The 25,458-nt window shown below is 46.1% G+C and overlaps 1 protein-coding gene across 4 annotated transcripts in view; it reads right to left on the minus strand.

The window, feature by feature from the left end:
* Positions 1 to 25,458, minus strand: part of CAMSAP1 (calmodulin regulated spectrin associated protein 1) — a 1,201,485-nt gene that overhangs the window by 981,346 nt on the left and 194,681 nt on the right. The window lies entirely within an intron of this gene.

A 25,458-nucleotide genomic window follows, 5' to 3' on the forward strand; every position in this document is an offset into this window, starting at 1 on the left:
CTCTGGCAGGCGTGAACACTTGATGGGTTCATCGACAAATCCAAGGCGGAAAAGCAGGTTGAGGAGAACTCGAACCAACACTTTGCTTCAGAGAGGCTGTGGGTTCGGCCTAGCCTATGTCGTGCAAGAGATAAATATGGATGCCCCCACTCTGGGGAAGACTGCCAGTTAAGGCATCATATTCCTAAAAATGCAGATTCACACCGAGCCCAAAATAAAGAGTGGCCATCTGAATGTTTTTCATGGAGCTCTGTCAGTAGGAGAATGGAAGTGGTCCGACTACTCAAATGGGAGGTCCACAATCTTGTCCAGGACATCCAAGCCAAACAGAGGCCTGAAAATAGGCCAGTCTCCTTATATTGATGCCTAGTATCTCCCTGACTGACATATAAACGTGGTCGGCAGCAGATTGAATATCCTGAGGGACCGATTTCACTGATGCCAAGTCAGAGTTGAAAGCCTCTTGCTTCTTTGCAGGCAGAAGCTTCTATTAATCCGCATGCACCATACACAGCCTTTGGTTGGCAGCAGCCAGGAGAGCCGAAGTTGCAAGGCAGAGTTTTGATATACCATGCAACCATATGCTTTGAGGGACTTCTCCACTTTCCAAAGAATCTTATCTGCCGAAGAGCAAGCAAAGGACCTGGACTGGAGGGTAGCAGCTGTCCCACAGAAGATAAATATGTAGGGTGGGAGGCAAGACCTGCTGATTCTGAGGGCAGAGGATGGTACCTCACGTCAATCCTCCTGTTAACCACTTGCCCGGGATGAGGTTTGAACCAAATCTTGAGGACCTGTGTCATAATATCCTTTTCCATGTTAAGTGTGACTTCTCACCTGACCTCAAGGCAAGAAACCCAGCCAGCAACCCAGTCTCTGTCAAGGGGCTTGCCAATATGGGGATGTCTAAAAACTCCTGCAAATGTTTCAAGAAAGGCTTTTCTGCCCCCTCCCCCACCACCCGAAGAGCATGGTAATTCCTCCTATGTATCCACACTGATATCCCATTGAATCTGCAGGGTTGATAGGGACTGGAGCTGGAGGAGAAGGAGCTGGTGCGGGCAGAGAAGCTGGTGGCAACAGGGGATGCGCTGGAGCTGGTGGCCCAGGCAGACGTGGGGGCTGTTCATGAACTGGCATCATAAGTCCAGATGAGATGGCCTCAGTAAAGATGCATTAAGCGGAGGAGTCACGTAAGGAGCCAAGCTAACAACACTCGTCACAGGTGTGAGGTGCAGGAAGGAACTGTGGCTGTTGACTAGGGTGACACCATCTCCCGGATGTTCTTAAAATAGCCTTGTATAGCTGGGGAGTGCATGAGGCCCTCTGAAGAGGGCTGACGGGGCAGGGTGCACCCAGGAGGCCTGAGGCCGGGACACGCAAAGTCCTCGACCCCCTGACATCCACACGTCAGAATAAAGCAATGGGGGGGTATGTAGAAGGTACATTGCAAAGACAATCTTTGTCAGCACAGATCAGTGAAGACTAGAGAAGCAAAACGATCAAAACCTTGATGCAAAGTGGGTAAAGACTCTCTAGATACTGCACCATCCCCAGTCTTGTCTGACCTCTTAGCAAGTCTATGCTTTGAAGCCTTGTGGGGTACTGCAGCCTTGCCAGTACATTGTCTGACATGAACAGCTTCGAGCTGCGACAAGATCATGGATTTCACCCTGTCAAGGGGTGCCAATGACCACTCTCAAAATGGAGTAGGCAGTCTACCAGAGCAACACATATACATTGGCTGCTCACGCGCTGTCCCAATTTCCATTGGCCTGTGTCATGGCTAGGTCTTTCTCTACTCCATCAGGTGGTTTACAATAATGCCCAGTATGCGCCAGACTCTTCAGAAACCTGGGATCTATGATAGGTCACAGGACGCAGTACCATTGTGGGAAAAACTAAAAGTACTACTTGGACCCAACGGGCAAGACTGGACCATTACTAAAATGGGAATGGACTAAGATTCCCACTTGAGAACCTAAACAGGGAACCAGACACCTATACTACAAATCTCAAACTGGCTATAGCAGGGCAGTGAGGTAGCATCAGAGTAGCTTAAACCAGTATGGAGCTGTCTAGGACTAGGAGAGCAGGAAACTCGCCCTGAAACCTTTGTAGGCAAAGACTTACTCAGACCAGGAGGGAAACAGAAAACAAACAAACCCAGTGTCTGAATAGCAAAGATGAAGGTTTTGAAAAGAGGCAGACATAAAGGTCCTTATGAAGACCTCCAGGGGGGAGTCCCGACCGTCAAGGGGATGCTCAGACACTTTATAGGTCCAGGAAATCTGCTGACTCAAGTATCTATTGGGAACAAAGAAGCTTCAAGGCAGGAAAGAGGGCTATAAAAGGTAGCATAATTAGTTGAGAGTGAGAGGTTTTCAGGTGAAGTCAGAGAGCAGGTGATGGAAAACCAAAAGACCGGAGAAGAGCGCGTAGCCGCTGGAAGAGGATTTGAAGTGTTTATTTAGAGTGGAGGTAAGGAGTAAGAGAGGGGGTACAAAAAGGTGTGAGAGAGTGTGGTTGGATGTAGTTTTTGTGGGAGAGTAGGTGGAGAGATGAGAGTAGGAGAGAGTGAAGTGAGATGCAGGAGTGTGAAGGAGGATGAAGGAAAGTAGTAAAAGGGTAATGTTGGGAGGAGTGAGATTAGGATGGAAGTGGATAAGAACAGGACAGAGTTAGCAGTGGAGACAGGAGAAGGAGGAGAGAGATGAGACGAGACTAGGAGCTTAAGTGTTAAGATAGCCAGAGCGACAAGGGAGGAGACAGGTGAGGGAAAAGTGCACCAGGACAACAAAACTACCCGCTAGGTGACCCAGGAAATCCCTGTGGGAGCCGGAGAGATACAGTCAGCGCCTTTAGGCCCTCTGTAGGACAGGGATAGCACAGAGAGTAGGGCTAACCTGGCACTAGTGAATTGGCACTGCACTACGACCTGTGGGAGGCCAGGGATTGAAATTGAGATTTGATAAGCAGTAGCTAAAAGCAGCTCCTGGGTATCCAGCATTAACCAGTTAGCAGGAGCTACCACTGGAGAACCAGGAGCTAGTACATAGCTTTTTGCAAATATATCTTCCAGATAAAATGCAAACATATCACTTTCTCTATTATTTATGACCCCGTATGCTTTAAATGTTGCATAGCTGTGTCCTAATGCTTATTTATAGATGGTCACTAACGCAGAGTTAAATCCACATAGGTGTGTGCATTTGGTGTCAGTTGGCCTTGGGAGCCAAAAGTTGCTCCAGGTAGCAGTTATTTTCAAGCTAACCAGGCCCTTGCATGCTACAAGTAGGAGTTAAATATCTCCAGGCGCCCCTCAATTTCGAACCCTGGAGGCCTCTTAAAAGGTTAAGGAAAATGTCTACAGGGAGCGCACCTAAACTGCAAGCCTGATTTGTAAGACAATTATATATATTTTTTTAAACTGACAATTTATTGGATTTGTCTTATAACACATTGAGCCCCTTCTCACAGAGCCATCTGACTCAGCATTTTTTAGTTAAGCCCTCCCAGAGGGCATCTCGGCCTTCTGCTAGACCTCAGAGGAAACCTAAGTAGCTAAAGGGTCACTGGGACTCCCTCCTGGTCGAGGATACTCTGGGAAAGGAATCCCACCAGCCAGGGTGCTATAAAAAGGGAGGAGAAGAGTACTAACCTACTAAAGCTTCTTAGCCTCCAGGAAGTTATGAAAGTGACTAGGAGGAGGCCTGGAGAAGAGGTCTTCCCAAAGCAGCAGCTGACAAGTGAATACTGTAAAAAGGTGCAAATTAGAGTAAAGCTGTGAGCCCCTCGTTTCTCCCACCTGGAATATAAACCAAGTATAAGACACCTCCACAGAATAAGATAGTCACATAGATACATTTATTTAGCATCAACCAAGTACTCTAGCGGAGAGGTGATAACATATGTTTTGTAGTGCTCTCTGACTTACTTGAGATCTTTAGCTCCTTAAATATGTTTTTTTCAGCTGTGTTAACATGACACGCAAATAACACAGGGTCCTTGAAAGGTAACTCACTGACAGGGTGAACGAAAGTTCGGTGAGTAATTATAGTGAAATACAAATAGACATGCAGGGGGAAGGCTTAACGGTTTGGGTCTAATTGACCTAAAACCATTGACCTAATCACATTTGATCGAATTTATTTGAACTTTTCTGCCTAAAATGACCTCCCGCAACTCCCCCCACCCTAATATATACCCTTACACATCCCCCATATATATATATTTATTTGTTTTTAGGTAAATTATGCCAATACCGGCTCTCAACAGGTGTTCTTTTCTATCCTTAGCCTGAGCTCAGGGGGAGGGTCACCACTTACTAGCATTTGTGCGTGCCATGTTGACACCAAGCAATTTTCTAGCTTGAGACCAACACACAATTTCACTGGACTGTCGCGTGACATTTTAACAGGGAAAAAGAGAAAGAACTGGTGTTCACTTAATGTGTATTTCCACAAACGGCCCTTTGAACATCAGTTCTACTATATGTGGTATTTTATAAAACACGAGTTTCGATATACAGGTTGGGAAGTGAAAAGAAACTCAGTACTAATGTCAATAGCTATTATTTCTTGTATTGCTACATCTTGCATTATCAATGCATTACTAACCGATACAGATGAAACAGGAGGTTTAATCAACCGGGCAAGTGCCTGGCAGCAAACAGGTAGACAATGTAGAAGAAAACAAGCCCCTAAGAAAAATAAGAGGACAATCACCGAGGCACCAATTTTCCAACCAAAAGAGTTGATGATGGTCCAAAAGGAGCTGGTAATATCCCATGTGCCAGTGGGCACGTGGGCTTGTTCAGCAATACCATGCAGCTTCTTTATTGCCTCGCAAACCAAAGTGGAGGTATCAGGCACAGACACAGCAATTTGCCTCTAGGATTTTGCATACGCCTCCCTTTTATGCAAGTATCATATATAAAACCAACCTACTTTGCAGAGCCACAAGGCGTACCGCCTGTAATTCTACAGTAATATATTTCAGTGGTGTTGGGTGTCCTGACCCACGTTTGGACTATTAAGCTGCAACAGTTGGTGCTGCGGGCTTAGAAAATCCAAGATGGCCGAAAATCCCACATTGTGCCAGAATCCAGGAAAACCGCGCAGTTTTGGCGCACACCAAAATGTTCCCCTGACCTGCCACCCACCAGTGCGAGCTTGATGGGCCAGGAGTGCCATGGGTGAAATGTGTGCCAAAGGAAAAACAGCAGTGCCGGTTAGCTCAGAAAGCGCTTTGAAATCACCTTTGTTTCTCTGAAATGCAAGCTAAAAATGCCTATTTTAAACATTGCAAGATATTCAAAAATCTCAATGAACACCAGCAGACATTTGGCAGAAGGTAGACTTGTGTGCATACAAAATCTGGAAAGAGAAAAAGCCCAAAATAATGTTCATAATGAAACTGGCTGACCTGTGGATGTCAGCAGCTGAAGTGAAATTGGACTTAAAGCCACTAAAATCGAAATGTTTAAAATAAATGAGTGACCTACTGTTGAGTGTCACATAGTTTGTAACTGTTAAATGTCATAGTTTTGAACCTAGAATCAGCATTCCAGCTGCATGTGTAAAAATTGTAAGTTTGATTTGGATGAAGAAAAACTGGGAACAAAAGTGACATTTAGCTGAAGCCTGGCTTAAAGAGAGTGAATTCTGCTTGGCAACTACCCCCGCCAAGAGTTGAAACTTGCTCAGCCACTCTTCCCAGGCCTGGCTGCATTCTGCTGCCCCCACCAAAGGGAGATGACCTCTCTGATTGGATTAGGGGAGGAGCAGCTGGGGACTGCAGGAAACTGAACAATGAGCCTTCCTTGGCTCAGGCAAATGTTAAATTAGGGGGGGTTGTAAATGGCTTCCTCTCGAGAGAAACGGGGAGGGGCAGTGCCTCTGTGAGCAACTTGAGTTGGGGGAAGTGGACAAACCAGAAATTCCACCATGTGCTTTGGGAAACCACACCCCTCTGGGCCAGAGCATATTTTTTTTAAAAAATGGATCATTCATAGTACGGACTTGTCAAAATTATATAATTAATATCATTATTCTTGTGATTTTTCTGTGCACATTTCAAGAGGTGTTAGAACCCTGTACCATGTTCTGAGGCAAAACCCCATGAATTGTGGAGATTGCAGACACAGGGTTCACGCTAGAAAAACGAAAAATTACTGGAATATGTTTAGAAAGACGGTGTACATCTGTGTCATTTTTGGTAAAAATCCAATATTGGTAAACCAACCAAAAAGCGCAGAATGCTGTCATTTCTTAATCCAAGCTCTTAGAAAGATCAGAGTTGGAACATAAACTACCTTATGTGATATATGATGTGTATATGTAATGTCAACCACTTGTGTATCTGGGAAATGTGTTTAGTTATGAAAATGATTTTCTAAGGTAAAAGCAAAGAGGAGTGTTCTTTCTGTATGCCATAAAGATGACACCTGATGACTCACTGTTCCCTTCTCAAATCAGGTCAAAGAGAAATCCTTGACCTATCAAATCGTGAGTGGGCTGGGCACAGAAAGTTAGCACCCACACCCATTTTCAAAAGACATAAAAAGAGCCACTGGAAGCCAGACAGGGACATTCATTTTCCAACCTTCAACTGAATTCCTGCGCAGCACTCTGACGGAGAACTCCAGAATCCAAAACTCCAGAGATCCAGAACTTCACTCCAGAACCTAAAGCAGAGTAGCCTGGAGCACCAGCTAAATCCTTTTTCAGCAGGCCTTCAGAACCCAGCAATCCAACCAAACTATTCTACAGCCGGGCGAGCTGTTGGATTCTTTGCCAAGAACTTTTGCCAGAACCGCTAGCAGACCCAGAAAGCAGTGCTGTATCCAGAGAGACCAGACCAAATCGCTGTGAGCAGAACCAGATATCAAGACCAGACCAGCAGAGCAGAGCTGACCCAGATAGCTGTGACTTCAGAACCAACCGCCTGGAGTCCAGTCCCAACCTGACCAGACCCTGACGGCCTATTTCAAATTCATAGTGTGAGTACTCAGCCAGAACTGTGCAAAACCAATATCTTAGCTTAAAATAATCTGATTTAAAACATTTGAACCTGTCCAGAACTGCATCATAGGAATCGTGTGTCCCTTCTCCGATTTTAAACCTGTAAAAGTGTCATTTTGAATCATGATTTCATTTCTGAAAATCTACCTTCACGAACTCGTCCGTATCTCTTGAACCGTTTGTGCTAGAAGCGAGCTTTCATTTTAAAGCTAAGATTCTAGGCTTTCCAACGAACCCAGAACCGACTTTCCATTCATTATACTTTTCCCGTAATCGTGCTCGACGCACTCGGAAAAAGTGCAGCGATTTGCGATTTGGCTCAAATTTTTTCACTTGTCAAAATAGCAGCTTCTTGCTTTCCTTTGCTGAAATTCGTTTGCAACCTGACAATCATTCATAGATCATTGCTAAAGTGATCCTGAACTAATTTAAAGTAGCTATCACCCATCCTGAATCTCTTATAGGGAATTAAAAAACATTTTTAGCATATTTTTACTTCATTGCAAATCACCTGAAAGTCTTTCGTCTGTGTTTCAAAATCATCCCTGGTGCTCTCAGCTTTCTGGGGGGGAATTGGAACTTTGTATTGCATTTTTGTTTGGATTCTTGAAGTCTGTGTGCTCTCCTTCCATTTCCTTATATTGCATAAAGGGGGGGGAGTGAATTATCAGAGAAAAAGTGATCATATTATCTTTTGCTGAAATCAAAAGTTTATTTCTGTACTGCCTTTTATTCATATTTGCATCTCCTTGGAACCATAAAGCATTCTTAGCTACCTTGTCCTCTATACTACTAAGTAATTAAACCAGTGTGCTAGTATAACATCATCCAGTGTTGATCACTGTCATATTCTTAAGTGTGATATCAAATCTTAATTTATTATAAAAGTGTAATATATATATATATATATATATATATATATATATAGTTTAATTTTTCCAATAAATCTTTTAAATTGCAAAACAAACCTACTTCTTGGCTCAGTGAGGTCAGGGGGATTCAAAGAGAGGGGCGTTATATAAGGGTTTATCATTCAGAGTATAACTTGTCATAAAAATATATAAATAAGGGCTTCCCTTGGGCGTCCCAGACGAGGCACTGACTTAGTGGGATTGCTGAATTGAAGTAATTTAACAGAGGTGTCATTAACGGTTGCTTCTAACAATCTAGCCCGGCGACTGATGTCTCTAGAGTTTATGGCAGGGCCATCCCAAGGGATGATTGCTTTAATGAGATCACCAAATACCTGTGCACGAGTATCGTCCTGAAAAACAGTTCTGCGATGCCTGGTAGGGTTGCCAACAACAAGGAGTCTAATAGATATGGCTGGAAATACGAATCCTAAATGGCAACGGAAACTCCAATGTCGAGGTAGCCAAGTGTAAGCGCTGAGCCCACAAATTAAATACACAGTGTGGCCAACATAAAAGGCAGGGTTTGAAATGAAGATTCGATGAGCAGGAACTAAAACCAGCTTTTGGGTGTCAGGTATCACCCTGTAGGCAGGAGCTACCGCATGGGAACCAGGAGCTACCAGAGATGCCCCTTTCGTTTTTTGTCCATTTTGTATGAACCATTGTGTTTAAATGTATATTATATGTGTTCTAATTCTTCTTTATTAACATTCTCAAATACTCTGAATGCCACATTTACATGTTTGGAAGGCATCAGTTGGCCCCGAGAGCTAAAAGTAGCTTCTAGTAGCTGTTGGTTTCAAGCTAACTAGGGTCTACTATGCAAGACGCAGGAGTTAAATAGCTCTAAGCTCCCCTCAATTTCAAACACTGATAAAAGGGAACATCGGTGTCATCTATAGGAATGGCGATTGCCATGTTGCAGTTGGCGTGATATCCTAGATACCCAGAGCCATTGGTCTCAATAGAAATGTCCCCTGTTATGTTGGAGGTGCGGAAATGCAGGGAAGGGATGGAAAATGAATGAGGGTTATTGTCTAATAGCTGTCTAGTAGGTACAAGAGGGGCTGCTGCTGTCACACGGCCAGCCCGGGAGAAGAAAAAGGATTAAACACATCTGACAAAGGGAAAGTAGCATTTGGGAAAATGACAAATTCACTGGCTACTTTGCGCAGCACCTGCGGTTGTAACTGAGCATGAAAAGATGAGGAGGAAGAACGGGAAGCATAGCGGATATTAGCTATTCCTTTAAATATAGTTATACTTACTATACGTAAGTAATATAGTCACGTGTAAAGCATAAGACGAAGCAAAGAACGGGGGTGGCAACTGTTGCAGCAGGAGCCCTTCCTCTACAAAGGCAGGAAACGGGAAGCATACATAACAATTACTGCGTTGAACCCTTTTGTGTGTATGATGCATAAGTGTAACAAACATTTCTGCTAATTAATTCACAATTATACTGTTAAGAAAATGGGGAGGATTACATCCCATTGAGCCAACCAGTTGTTTTCAAGAAAAAAAAGACAGTTGCCAGTTTCAATTTGACTGAAGGCTTTAATTTGACTTTGGTCCTGTTATAATTCACAATGATAATGCTGGTCAGGGGGTAACGTTGTCATAGTAACATTAGGAAAGGGTAGAGGTGTAGGTTTTATCGAAAGGGGCCAATACATATCACATAATACAAAAGCGCCAAGTAGTACAAGCAGGATCCAGAAACAAAAACAAGAAGCACAATCTCGAATGATACCATTTTCTGTCCGATCTTAATCATTCATATTTGTAGGGCAATTGTCTTTTGTCATGAGAAAAACAATGGAGCGGCATGGTCAGTGCATCTGTGGAGGCAGCAGATATATTTTTGGCATGTCCAAAATACCTCAGCCCAAGGTAGTCCTTGAAAGTTGACGGTCTTGACCACCATAGTAGCGGCTCTCTCCTGAGGGGGTTAACAAATAATCAGTTTGTTATTGAGAGTTTCATTAAAGTTTTCTTGGTCTCTGATTATAGTGTGGCCCTTCCGTTGGCCCTACAACATCTTTGGGGCACACTGTAGTTGGAGAAAACAATCCAAGTTCCTTTTTCCCAGCAGACATTTCTGCATAGGTGGTGCAGCAACACAGCCGTTCTTAGGCTGTTCGTGTGGCAGGAGGGGTAGAGGTGCTTTCTTCACATGGCTGGCATGAATCCAGTTTTTGTGTCCGTCACAACTGACTGCCGTTTGTGCTGCCAGGAGCACCTGCGCCAGACCCTTCCACCTGAGTTGCAGACCAGAAGTATGTTGAAAGGTCTTATTGAAAATCCAGTGTCCCAGCAAAATAAAGTGTCCAGGTCCCTCCAGGGGCTGGGACAGGCAGTCCTTGACCTGTTTATGAATAATGGAAAATGCTTTAGTAAGCTCTTTACAACAGTCAATCAGCATAGGATAAGGTACATCAGACAGTTTCTTTGGGTGAGGCCAGCCCCACAGATTGGCTGGGCAGCCCATAATAACTTCATAGGGGGACAACCCCAATCCAGAATGTGTAATGATTCACATGGAGAGTAAGGCTAGAGGTAAGGTGTCCACCCAGCGTAAGTTTCTACTTGCGCACATTTTGGATAGTTTGTTTTTTAGTGTGTCATTACAGCGTCCCATTAAACCTGCCGCCTGTGGGTGATATATTGCATGAAACCGTTGCCTTATGCCCAATGCCCGACACACCAGGTCCATTGTTCTATTCACAAAATGAACCCAATTTTCGCTCCATAATGAGCGGGGCAGACCATATCTTGGAAAATATTCCTTAACAAGGTATAGTGTTCTCTCAAGGGAAATGCCTCTACCCATTTACTGAACATACAGCATTGTGTGTGGCACATATGATACCATTTTTACAAAATGTTATTGCTGCTTTGCAAATATTTGGGTTATTCCAAAGTGTAGTTATTAAATGTATCATACCATCTGCCCTTATGCGAGCTGCACCGTGGGCGACTGATATCATCATGGGTACTTATCTGTTTGGCAACATCCATCGCCCCTTGTTTCCCCTGTCCACCCAACACCAATCCTCAAAACCTGCATCAATCTCCCACTGTTTCAATTCCTGATAGGTAGCATCTGGTTGGATACTGACAATCATGTCAAGTGTATTCACAAAAGGGGGATTGTTATGCACGGACAGACAAGAGAGAATAAGGAGCTTGTGGTGTTGAGTTTGCAGGCGCAATTGCAAATACATTGCCTTTGCCCACCTGCTCAGTTACCTTCTTACGTGCGCTACATTTTATTACGGCAAGACGGTTTGGCAAGGCCAGTGAAATGAGCAATTTGTGAATAAATTCGCCATGTTGAATTTTTATTCCATGTGAGGTAGGAAAGCCGCATTCCATCCATAGCCTTCTAAAATTATGGGCAACCCCAAATGCATAATGGCTATTAGTGGAAATATTCACTGCAAGTCCAGATCGGAGCTCACATGTTTTGGTTAGCACTATAATTTCAGCCGCTTGGGCTGAATGCTGAGGTATTTTAGAGGTTTCCACAACAGTTTTTAAATGTAGCTATGGCATAAGCTGCGGTGCACGAGCCATTGGGTAGTTTGAAACAAGAGCCATCAGCATATAAATTGCCATCAGGCTTTTCTAATGGAACATCCGTCAAATCAACCCATCTCTTTGTCTCCTCGTCTGTTATTAGTATACAGTCATGCAAGATATTGAGGTCATCAGAAGGGAGGGGCAACAAGGTGTAGGGTTCAGGGTATTACATCTTCACAAAGTAATGTTGGGTGTGAACAGGACCAACTCATTCCTAGTGAGCCGTGCATTAATTGTGTTTGTGTTTTGTTCAGGAGAATATCTATTGCATGGGGAAGGGGGGGGCGTGGCTAGCTGCCATGTAGAGAAGACGTGTCTCTGGTGAGCTCCGCTTGATGTGCCCAACATAAGCTGTTTTTAAAGGCTCGGAGGAACCCCTGGACCCTGTGAGCCACATCACCTGCCGCAGACACCATCTAGAAGCCCTACGCTCCTTCTCCTTATCCTGGGAGAGCCGACAAGCACCTTAACTTCACAAGCTGAGAAGCGGCGGAACGGAGGCCAAAATGGCGGCTCCCACGCGCTGATCACCAGGAGGGGCTGGAGCGCACACACGCCGCTGAGGATTTTGTTCGCCGCCTGAGGAGTGGACCAAAGATAGCCGATCCGGCCGGAGCGCTCAAGCAGACACGCCTGATTCAAGGACTGGAGCGGCGTGTCCCGAGATCCCACCCCGGAGGGTCCCGGTGGGCGAGGCGAGCAGCCGCGGCGGAGTCGCATCCTGCCTGTGGCGAGCGGGCTGCTTGGGGCACAGGTGCGCCTGAGGGCTGCGGGAGACGGGAGTCGGCCCCGCCTGGAGAGGCTGCTCGGTTCGCAGCAAGGACCGGAGACGAGCAAGCGCCGCAGAGGTGAGCGGGGACGGGGGGGGGCCAGACTAGACACCGGCACACTAGGCTGGGCATAGGCGACCCAAGGCCGTGTGAAGCCCCACCCCCCCTGCGCCACGCTCCGCCGCAAGCGCCGAGGGAGGGGATCCACCCGTCTTAAGCCGAAGGAGTAGCATTCCCCGCATTACTATCCTCGCGGCCCTGGGAGAGGCGGAGGGCGCGGGGGGCCGTGGGAGCCAGTCTGCAAAAAATACCAACCGGAGAATTAATAATAATTAAATAAACCGGCGGTATGTTCGAGGCTATCGTATTTAAATAAATAAAGATAGTAGCCTTGAACAATGGGAAAATCCCATAGAGAAATATTTGCGGTTGAATATAAAAAGTAGTATCCACTGCCACCAGCCAAAACTCGATCAGGGGGGACGGAGACATGCCCCCTCGACTAACAGACCCCGGGGCAATCGAATTGCCCCAGCCAGTAAGTCCACAATATGGTTTGTACTGGTTCTGTTCAGAATTTAAGACTAGTAAAGTCAATGGTGACTTTACATGCCCTGGGAGACAGTAGTCAGTCCCAGGGTATGGAGTATATACTGGGGGGTCACTATGACACCCCTGTGTTACTGCACTGAGGGTGCTGTGTAACACACATCACAAAAACACATGAAGCCCTATGGAGTAAAAGACCCCATAGCCCATTAAACACATCTAGAGTCAAAGGAACACACTCAAATCATGTCCAAGAGTGAGGGTAAAAGAGTCTCACTCTTGGCAGGAGAACAGGAGAAACAAAATAAACCCCAAAAATCCAGCAAAGCTGCTGGGAGACTCACTAGGTTAGGAAATTCAGCCTAAACAGAGAATTCTCCCTAACATGGGCCCACACGACATTCTCCTCATACCAGACGCAACTGGCATATGAAACTGCGAGAGGAGGGGGCACGCTCTCCAGACACTAAGGATAGCACCCAACAATAAGCTACCACAGACTAACCCGCCCAGCTGCCCAGGGCCTGTGCAGTCAATCAACTGAAAAAGTGCCAGAGTTCCTTGTGTCCCCAGTACAAGCACCCTGCAGCGTCTGGCTGGGCTCAAAACACCATCTCATCCTGACGGAGTGTCACCACAGCCAGATCCGCGGCGGCTGTTACAAGTCACTGTGCTGATTCCCTCGTTTGTAACCTCCAATCTGTGCCACCTGCAACTGGGGCAGGGGGATGTCACCACCCGACAAGATGTCTGGGAAGGGAGCAAGGTCCAAGCAGCGCCAAACCACTATAGACACTTCCACGGCAGGCGGACCTACGGGGCCCGAAAGCCCAAAAGTGGCAATGTTAGATGCACAACCTGACCCCACCGAAGCAGCAGCTGAACCCAGCAATACTCAGATTCTCGAAGCCATAAAGTTGTTCCAAGCAACGATGGAAAACAAAATCGATGCCGTGGCCACAGACCTGGGCCTCCTGCGTCAAGACGTCCGAACCTTAGCCGGCAGAACAGAAGCACTAGAAACCCAAGTCTGGGAAAATACAGAAGCTAAAACTCAACTCCTTCATGACTTGGATCTGCTTCAACGAAGAGTCAAGAACTTGGAGGATAGGGCTGAGGAGGCAGAAGGGCGGGCTCGCCGGAACAATATACGACTCCTCGGTCTGCCGAAGGGTATTGAGGGCCCAGACCCCACCAACTACGTTGAGAACCTCCTGCTGCAGGAAGTCGGCGCAGAGAAGTTTTCTCAAGGCTTCACTATCGAGAGGGCCCATAGGTCCCTAGCAAATCAACCACCGTCGGGTGCCCCACCCAGGCCTGTGATAGCGAAGGTACTTAATTACAGGGATCAGGAGGTCATTCTGGCCTTTTCACGATCAGGCGGTCAGATCCAAAGAAACTCCGGAAAAATTGCCATCTATCCAGATTATACCTTCCAGGTCCAAATGAATAGGGCACAGTTCATACACACAAAAGCCAGACTGAAAGCAGCAGGATTGCGCTATATGCTCCTGTACCCTTCTAGATTGAAAGTGATACACAACAACAGGGCCCGCCTGTCGACACACCAGCACAAGCACGAGATTGGATGGACAGGCAGCAGATCCCTGACATTGAGGATAAGAAGCGGAGGCTGCACCGAGCCCTTTCTAGCCAAGCACAGAAGAACAATTCCATTCGCAATGGCCCACCGGCAGACAAACCGGGCCTCAGCACAGCTGAATGGATCCCCTGCACGGAGACACCGGAGCCAAAGGTCACCCCACCCCCTGGAAGTTTCCTTCAGGGTATATATACCCGCCCGTAGGGCACCTGAAGACCAATGTGTGGTCAAACGGTTCGGAAACGGGACTGTCATAACGAGGGGAACCTCGCTGGACCTGTTCTATGTTTGGGGAGTTTACAGTTAAGGGGGGAGGGAAACAGGGCGTTAGCACCAAAGTTGGGAACCTACACTGGGAAACACAGAGACCACTGGGAAATTCCACACACGAATCATCACCAGCAGGACCTCAGGCACCACCTGAAGCGAACGATAGACCACATGATACCCATGGCTGATACGATAAAGGTCATGACGTGGAACGTCAGAGGCATGAATAGCTTCGTTAAGCAACGCCGAATTCACGCATAACTGAAAAGATGCAAGTCTGGGATTGCCATGCTCCAAGAGACGCACCTAACTGCGAAAAAGCTGGAAGCACTAGCCAAGACATGGCGTGGGACCCTAATAGGATCCTCTTACTCCTCCTAAGCCAGAGGGGTCTTGATTTGGATTAACCCGACCATCCCCTTCAGGCTAGTAAGCACAAAAACGGATGATGAGGGTAGGATGGCACCGTATATGGCTCTATTGAGGGTAGAGAGTTATGCCTAATCAGCACCTATGCACCTAACCATGAAGCAACAGTTTTTTTCCACTCCCTATAACACGACTTAGCCCTTAGAGACAGCATCAAGATTTGGGGAGGCGACCACAACTGCACAACAAGCATAGTCGCCCTTCCCCTCCTGCCAAAATATTATCTAAACTAACACATCAGCTGCTACTCAGAGATTTGTGGAGGGACCAACACCCTGAACAACGTGAATATTCCTTTTTCTCCCCCCACATGCCGTCCACACTAGGCTGGACTACATTTTTGCAAGTCAGGAGCAACAGGCCATGTTTGGCGACGCACACTACCTGCCTAGGGTGCTGTCCGACCATTCCCCCGCCTAGACCCCCGGTGCCCACGTGGATGCTTAAGGCAGAGGCTCGGCTTGACACGCCGTTCCGGGAACACGTAAGGGATAGTACAGAGGAATATTGGCATAATAACTTGAATAGCGTAAAATACATAACTACAGCGTGGGAGGCGTACCAGGTGGTTATGAGGGGAGAGATTGCAGCGGTTGGTGGTGCCCAGAGATCCATCATAACCTCATTGGAATGCTCTGAGAAAGAACTGGGTGAGCTGGAGGGCAGGGCTGACTCAACCCCAGAACACCTACAAAAAATAACCAAACTCAAGCACACCTGTTTAACACACTGGGAATCCCTTGGGAAACTGAGCTATGCTAAGCACACAGAAAGAACCCATGCCTTGGGAGACAAACCAGGGAAACTCTTAGCTTGGCTCTATAAGAGGGAGGCTCCCAGGTCACCCATTTGCCACATACTCAAACCGGACGACACCACCGTGCATACTCAAAAAGAAATCAACTCAGTCTTCTCTGAATACTACCACAACCTCTATTCCAAGACCCCGCCCCCTACTGACACCGAGATCAAGGATGTCCTGGACATCATCGAGCTGCCCAAATTAGATTCACAGATGGCCGAAGCCCTTGACGAGCCTATCACTCCTGATGAAGTACTGGTGATAATTAGATCATTACCAACCGGCAAATCTCCGGGCACGGACGGCCTCCCAAGGGAGTTTTATAAGTCATATGAGGAAACACTAGCCCCACTGTGAGCCCAGGTCTTCAACGAAGCCTATGAACGTGGCACCCTTCCGGACTCCATGAGAGAAGCCGTGATTATCCCCCTACTTAGGCCGGGTAAGGACGGAGTGGACTGTGGCTCATACAGGCCTCTATCTATGTTAAACGTAGATAGCAAGATCCTAACTGCCCTACTTGCAAACAGATTGCGCAGAGTAATCCCCCTGTTGGTCCATCAGGACCAAACGGGATACGTGCCAGGGTGCTCCATCACCGAGAACCTGTGCAGTTTACATCACGTCATATATAGCACGGAGCGAAGGCCTCAGAAATTCGCAGTTGCGTCATTAGACGCCACCAAGGCCTTCGATTCGGTGAGGTGGGAATGGTTATATGCCACCATGGTTAAAATGGGGATAGGCCCAGTCTTTTTAAAATGGACCCAACTAATTTATACCAACCCAACTGCCAGGGTGCGCACGAACAAGGCATACTCCGACAAATGGTCTCTCCATAGGGGCATCCGCCAGGGATGCCCACTGTCCCCTATGTTATATATTATCGCCGCTGAACCAGTGGCTGCTTACCTCCGACAGGAATACGGAGATGGGAGCATTGAGATAGACAGGGTGACCCACCTCGTCTCCATGTACGCAGATGATACTCTATTCTACCTACACAACTACACAACCCTGAGCACCTATTGCCCTACATCTTAGAGACCCTGGACTGCTTCCACAGACATACGGGGATCCAGACCAATAAGGACAAGTATTGTCTCTACCCTCTCGATGCACTATATAACGATGAATATAGGTCCCTTCCCCCCTTAGATCTTAAATGGCAGGAGACCTCCTTCAGATACCTGGGAATCACTATACACCGCAATCCAAACACAGAACACATCCTCAACACGGTTAAGGCCAAAGACTCCCTTGTGAAATCTATGGAATTTTGGGGCAGGCTCCGGCTCTCGGTGGCCGGTCTCCTCAAAATGGTGGCACTCCCCCGCCTGCTACACAATTTCACCAATGTCCCCTTCAACATCCCCCCCCCCTCATTCTTTAAAGACATTAACAAACTTTGTAGGAGATTTCTATGGCAGGGGGGCAGACACAGGGTGGTGTTGGAGACACTCCAAAGACCCTATGAGAGGGGAGGAATGAAAGTCCCCAACTTTGAGCTATACTACCTTGCAAGCCAACTGAGACATGTGATGCGATGGATGGCCGATGAGAACACAACAGATACCCGCCTCCTCCAACCAGCCCTGCCCCGACTGTTACTCAGAGACCTACTGTGGGCCGAGGAGGGAGCTCTGCGACACAGTCCATATCTAGATAGGCTTGGGATCCAGCTCTGGAAAAGAGCCTGCAGATTAGTGGGGTCAGCAGATCCGTACTCCTCGCAAATCCCCATTGCAGCAATTATGACAAAACACTCATGGGGGCAACTGAAAGCACGCACCCAATGGGAACCTTACGGGGTGGCCACACTGGGAGACTTGATCCAGGAACAAGAGACCTTAACATTCATCGAACTCAGCAAAGCCACAGGTCTCCCTGCACGCACGTCAGTTTTTGCTCCACAGGGCAGTGGTACAGGCCATAAGGAACAGATGGCCTGAGGCTACCGACCAGGCTTCGGAGAATGAGACCATAGAAACAAAGCTGGACACTGCCGAGGGAGGCCATGAAACTTCACGAATCTAAAAAGCCTTGATGCTGGCCACAACCAGGAATGAACTCAAATGCAGGGGGAAGTGGGAAAACAAATTAGGCCTCGAATTTGAAGACAAAGAATGGGGGGAGATAACCCACGATCACAAAAAACCTCTAGAAATGCCCGTTTACAACGTATCCAATTGTACATCACCAACAGGGCTTACCTCACACCAGAAGTCATATCGAGGTTCACGGGCACAGAAATCCAGGTATGCCCCAAATGCAGCGAGCCCAGGGTGGGAATGACTCATATGTTCTGGGGCTGTCCAGCGATACAGGGTTTCTGGGCACAAGAGAAGGACAGAGTGGCTAATGCGGACATTGAAGTGGAGGTACATGAGCCCGTGGCCTGTATTCTGGGCAGATACAGGCGCAGCAGGAAAAACAAGCCTCTAAACAGACTCAGAGACCTAATATACATAACGGCGAAAAGACACATAGCCATGGGATGGAAAAGCCCCAGAAGTTTGAACGAGGCTCAGTGGTTGGGAGATCTTACGAAGTGGATAGCCGCTGAGACTGCAGCATTGGGAAACCTCAAATCAAGCACAGAAGCTGGAGTCCAGCGAGGAGCTGCACTGTTGGGTAGCGTTAACAGTGCCACTGCTCCATCCCAGGCCGTCAGATGGCGCCTCAGACAGCACGGATAGCCCTGGCCAGAGAACCGACTCGATGAGGACTGAGGAACCAACCGTGGTCTGGGGAGGGAGATTGGATTTGGGATGAATAATATTGCATTGATAAATTATAATTGTTTGTTTATATTGTTAAAACCAATGAAGAAATTAAAAAAGAAAAATCTATTGCATGGGGAACAACAGTTAAAGAATTACCCAATACTATGGTTTTTGCTCGTTTCACAGAAAGTGCAGCAGCCGCTACACCCTTGAGGCAATTTGGCAACCCTTTAGCCTCTGGGTCTAGGGTGGTCGAAAAATAGGCGCATGGCCTATTTTTCTCCCATTGTGGTTGAGTAAAGACCGACAAAGCACACCCTTTTTGTTCATGTACATAGAAACGGGTCGAGTATATTCTGATGTTCCCAACACCGGAGAGTTGCATAGCGCGGACTTGAGTGTCTCAAAGCTTTCCTGATGACACCGAATCCAGGGGAGAGGTACAAGAGTAGTGTTAGTAGTATGTTCCAGTAAGGAGTTAGCTAACAAAGAAAAGTTTGGAATCCATTGTCCAAAGAATGTCATCCCCATATATCCTCTAACCTCTTTCTGTGTGCTGGGGTATTGGTATGTTAAGTATCATTTGTATTCGCTGAGGGTGCAATCTTTTATCTCTCTTAGTAAATAAATGACTTAGATAAGTGACCTGCTGCTGACAATATTGTAGCTTATTTAGGGAAACCTTGTTTCCAAAGGGAGCTAAAAACCCAGGCATGTGGTGCAGTTCACACACCCTTCCTGGGTATCTACCGCTATAAGTAGGCAATCAGCGTACTGCAATACACAGTGCCTGAAGATAGGGTAAATGTGTCCAATTTCTTTTAATGCCTAGCCGTACATGCTTGTGCTCTCTGTGTATCCATGGGGTGCGCTACAAAATGTGTAAGTCTATGCTAAAGGCAAAAAGGTACTGGCTGTCTAGGCGGTCCTCATGTATTGGAATGCTGAAAAATGCATACATCCACAACCATAAAGTATTGTGCCGAGGGAGGAACAATAGTAAAACTGATGTCATATCTGGAACAACTGGAAACTGGGGCACCACAATATTATTGATAGCGTGCAAATCTACCACCATTGTAATAAGTGAGCCTTATTTGTCATCCCTCTTTTACTGAACTAGCAAACTTGGACTGTTACATGGGCTCCCTGCTATTTCTTGAACTATCCCTTTGGCCAATACATCTTTAACTCTACTAATCCTTCCTGGGATATTTTGTATTAGCGTACCCTTGGGAGTATGGCATTGGTCTTAACATGAATTTGAATTGGATATGCTGCCATACATCCTACATCATTTTTACCGGATGCCCTCACTCTTGTATCTACTTTGTCAAGTTCAGGTGGTAAAGTGTTAGTGGTGGAACATTTAGCGAAAGATTCAGCAGAGCAAGTGAGGTATTTATTTACATCCATCTGGCAAGCAGTAAATGTTTGCATGCAAGCGTTTAAGTACATGCCCAAAAGATTTAAAGCACATTTATCTGTTACAACAAACTGAGCCATGCAGGAAATGGGCCCCATCTGAAAGCGAAAGGGCTCTGATACTGGACTACGGACTGGATCTTTAGAAAATCCCACTGAGGTGTTAATTTCCCGAGAGAGGAGTATTGAGGGCACTAGTATGTGGGAAAATAGAAGTATTATTTGCTCCTGTATCTAAAAGTAACATCTACTCATTTTTAGCAATGCAAAGTTCCACATTTGGACCTGCAGGGTCAACTGGTATTTGTGTTCTGCATTTTCCCTCTCCTCTGCATTCCTATGTTGCATAATAATCTGGATATGGCTGGTCTCCATAATAGTCCCTGGCAGAGTACTGCTGTCCCTGCCTTGGATCAAAATAATTAGACTGTCCTTGGCCCTGGTTCTCCAAATTGTTACCATCAAACGGACTCTTACTATTCCTAATGCCATAGACGTTCCTCTTCCCCTTGGACGTGCAGGACTTTCCCGAATCTAAAGATATGGGGTTTTGTAATAATGGCATCATCCACTATTCCTCCTCTGTATGCTGGAGGAGCACTTAAACGCTCTCCATCCATACATTCCTCTCAACATTTCTCTTCCTCGTGACATGCCTCTCCTTCTTTCTGGAAATGCTTGCTGCATTAATACTTTTGTCTTTACATTTTTTAATTTTCTTTCCTTTTCACCCTTTTCTTTTCTATGCCTATTCACATAATATTTGGCCATAGTAAAAATTTGAGCCGCAGCCTGCATGGGCCACGTTGATTCATAGGTTTGTATGTCATTTTTGTGGGAGCAGTCCTTCCACAAAATCGAAACAAAAGGCTCTATGGTAGCTAGATCCATACCACTGTAAGAGAATACAACTTCTTTTCTTGCAAAGTACTTCTCTACCGACTCACCTTCGCCCTTTCAACAGGTTGTTAATCTATCCTAGTTAATTTGTTTCCAGGGCACTATTTGCTCAATTTTTTGATGACATCCCTGGGTAGGGCCAATAAGTCCACATGCAAATGCCCTGCTCCCCCTCTAAATTTCACTCCTTCCTTTTTCTCCAAAGCCTCCCACTTGATTGACGGTTCTTCACTATTCTGTTTCCTAGACTGTCTCCATATGCCGGGAGGTAATATGCATGAAAAAAGTTGGTCAATATCCCCTAATGTTAATGTGCCTGTGCGTATAATTTTGTTAGTCTGATTATACCACAGTTCAGGGTTCTGTCTGATGTCAGGAAAATCTTTGGTAAAAGACAACAGCTCCATTCTCTTCCATGGTACATGTACATGGTGAGACGTATGGTCTGGGCAAGACCCCAGAACTTCCCTCATAGGGGTCTAATGAGTGGAGACAGTAGCGTTTGCGAGCCAGTAAAGTAAGATTGTAACTCCCCGTTCACACCCAAATTTATTTAAGTTAACGCTCTTGCAGTCTATATCCTCATACTGGTCAGGCAAAGTCCACTCCTCAAGAGAGACCCCTTCTGACTGTCATTATGTTTTTTTTAATATTTCTCAAACACTAATCTGGATAACTTGCGCACAATTATATTATTTGCCTTTAGGCACGGAGTTTTCATGACTTTAGAGGCAAGGACTGTTCCCATCATTCCTGCCCTAATCCATTCTTCCAACCATGATTCAATGGTTGCCCGAGTTTCTCGAAGTACGGAACCCTGAGTAGAGGGTTGCTTGTCATCTTAGCCAGTTGTATCCATCTTATTATCCATATTATATGGAGGCGGAAGAGATTGTTTAGTCGATAAATGTTCCAATAAGGGGCCTGGTTCTGAATACTCAAAGGGTGCAGAAGCCTGTGTCTGAGGCCTATGGACAACATAAGCCTTTTTTTCTTGCATAAGTATTTCTCTGTCATCCTGTTCCCAGTCCTCTTAACTTCTGTTGATCGTATACCCTAGTCTCATCTTTTTTCTGACTGTGGCTTCCTATTGTTTTTTAGCTCCGCCTCCCTCATTGCTTTCTGCCTAGCGTAATATTCCCATTTATTGTATGTTTCTCACTACAGTGATCTAATTTGTTTTGGTCCCTTTGCTGACAACCTTTACCTGAAGTACCATAATTTTTCTAAGTCAAATGTCCCATGCTCTGGAATTTGTAAAGTGAGATTGTCAGCAGGATATCAGTGACAATCCTTCATAAATAATACCACCCCCCCCATTGATTCCCATCCAGCGGAACCTTCGGGGGGAGTCGAACATGCTGTTCAAGTTTATTTAAGCGTTTTCTACACCCACAACATTTGGTGGTAGCATTCCCCATGTTACATGGGCATTAATAAACCTGTGATCACAAGGTTGCAATATGTCCAGGTTCATTTAAAGCTGGGGACCCCAAATATTGTAATACTTGAGAAAAATATAGCACGTATTCATACAATTTTTCAATCAGCACGAATCTCACTGGTTATTCTGTAGCTTCTCCCTTCAATTTACTCAGTCCAGTCTGTGCCGGTGTCTCTAAAGCAAAATGCTGTTCCAGGCGAGGACCTTGGTCGGGGTAAATCGACACGTCAGGAAATCTGGCGAGTTGTGACTTAGACCGTGACTGCAGGAAAAGACAGTGCAAATCGTGCAGTGTGCTCCACGGTCGTTCGTCATCTGTTGCCTTTTCTCCACCGTGGTACATATAGTCCGTCTGGATTTAGCCAACAAGGTCCCACCCTTTTGTTGCTAGCTCAAGACGCCACTTCAAACGCGGCCCCTGAGACTGCGAATTCCTGATGCTCACGGGGACCCAGCCACCTTCCCAGAAACCACTGAGACTGACATATGAAACAACACACAGCCTGATGAGAACGAAGCAAGCCTGGGGTGAAGGTATGTGTGGTGACCATCGTTGCATCACCTGGGAATGACGATCACAACTGACGTCGGAAAGTCACGTTCCTGATGAAGATGACGAACGAGAGAGAGTCATTGAAACCGGTCAACCAACCAAGATGAACGATATCCCTGAAAAGTTACGGGATACGCAACGAAAAAACTGATTCTCACTGGAGTGGAGAACATTTCTCTCTCCTGTTACTGAATTCACTGCATAGTTTAAGACTACTTCCTGAGCTACGCTCAGAAGATTACAAGAAAATCAGTTCTTACGATATAACCAACGGATACAAATTTCATAGTTATGCTTATTATTTTTATTCGTAATTTTAGATAAAGTAGACTCACCATGATATCCACGAACAGATCTATAGAAATACCGTCTACACACTTCCTAGAAGGTCGATAAATCAAACACAGGGTCCATCCCCAGAGGAAATAACTCCTCTACGAAATGTTTTCAGGTTACAAATAGATGTGGTTGAGCAATTTTTAAAACTTTGTGCACAACAGTCTGTGTGCCTTTCAATAAGCAATATACATTGCAGATCTAGGGACAGCCTCCTCTTCTTTCCCTGTTAGATAGGCGTTCCACCACCTCGTACCTAGGGACAGGCACCCCACACTTAAGGAAAGGGTGTTCTTCCGCTTAGGGATCTAGATAGGTTACACATTCATTGTATGTAAAATAGCACTAGAGAAATAGTTTGTCCCTTAAAGTGTTCTTGTGTGCTAAAAAGGTTTTTCCTAGTTAACACTTAAGGTTAGATTGTTTACCAATCAAATGCCCTGATTGGCTTTGTTTCCCATCTGGAGTGTGCCATTTGTAAAAAGGTGCAAATTAGAGTAAAGATGTGAGCCCCTCGGTTCTCCCACTGGAATATAACCCAAGAACGAGACACCTTCACAGAATAAGATAGTCACATAGATACATTTATTTAGCATCAACAAAGTGCTCAAGCGGAGAGAGGCAATAACATGTTTTGCTAGTGCTCTCTGCCTTACTTGCGCTCTTTACCTCCTTACAAATGTTTTTTTTCAGCTGCGTTAATAAGTAAATAACACAAGGACTTGAACGGTAACTCACTGACAGAGTTAACAAAAATTTGGTGAGTAATTATAGTGAAATACAAATAGGCATGCAGGGCTCAACATGTTTTCTATCCTTAGCCTGAGCTCAGGGGGAAGGGGGTATCACAGCCTGCTGGTATCTGTGCATGCTATTTTGAACGCAAGCTATTACCTAGCTTGAGAGCAGTGCCTGCAACTTAACACACGCACACAGAGATCATTTGGAATTTCGCCAGACTGCCGTGTGACATTTTGACAGGGAAAAGAGAAAGAACTGGTGGACATTTAATGTATATTTCCAAAGTTTGTTAACCAAAAAGATGATGGAACACTAGCAGTGGGCTAACGGATTTTCCAGAACCATGCACTCCAGGCAGTGTTAGTGGTGATCCACGGTAGGAACCTGCTTCTGGAAGAACACACTGGCCAAAAATGACCAGGTTAATCACTGTAGTGACCACCTTACTCCTAGTCCATAGTCCCCTTTCCTCCATACTTGTGGGACATCTCTCCGTCCTGTGGGACGGGACCGGAGCACTTTGTAAAAAGCATCCAAATTCTTTTAAAAAATGTGTCCCTCCTCTTTGCAAGTAGCTGCCCTAGCGATGGACTCCCAGGGGACAGATTTCTGAAAAGCAACCGCGGCTGCCTTGCCCCGCACCAGGTGTGCATGGATACCCTTAGGAGGTTTCAGCCCTTGGACAGTGAAAGACTGATGCAGTCGGCGATCCACCTAGAAATAGTTGCCTTAGACGCCGGCTTGCCCTGAGGGTTACCGAAGGTCACAAAAAATTGAGAAGAACTAAGCTCGGAAGTCCTGTCCAGGTAGAACTTAAGAGTTCTTCGGACATCAAGACAGTGTAGAACCCTTTCAGCCTCTGAGGCAGGGTTCGGAAAAAAGACAGGAAGGGGGCGATTGACTGATTCAGATGGAATTCGGTCACCACCTTTGGTAGAAAAGCCGGGTTTGTCCAAAGGACTGCCTTGTCCTTGTGAAAGACCAATGCTCCACCGACAATGCCTGGAGCTCACTCACTCTCCTTGCTGACGTAACGGCGACCAGAAAGGACACTTTCCAAGACAAGTACTTGAGGTCAACCTTAGCCATTGGTTCAAAGGGTTTATGACACAGCGCTGTCAGGACTACATTTAGGTCCCATGGCGGATGCGGATTACGAACCGGAGGGTAGAGGCGTGTCAAGCCAGCAAAATGCCTCTTCACCACCGAGTTAGTTAGAGAATAAGAACACAGGTCTGTAGAAAGGTAAGCGGAAACCGCTGAGAGATAAGTCCTGCACGACAGAACATGAACCCCCGACTCTGCTAGGGAGGACACGAAGGACAGCACTGTGTCAATCGTGGCCACTCTCGGATCCAACTTCTTCTCCGAACACCAATGACAGAA

The sequence above is a fragment of the Ambystoma mexicanum genome, chromosome 8 (genome assembly GCF_040938575.1).
Source record: "Ambystoma mexicanum isolate Mex_15411 chromosome 8, UKY_AmexF1_1, whole genome shotgun sequence".
Classification (NCBI taxonomy): Eukaryota; Metazoa; Chordata; class Amphibia; order Caudata; family Ambystomatidae; genus Ambystoma; species Ambystoma mexicanum.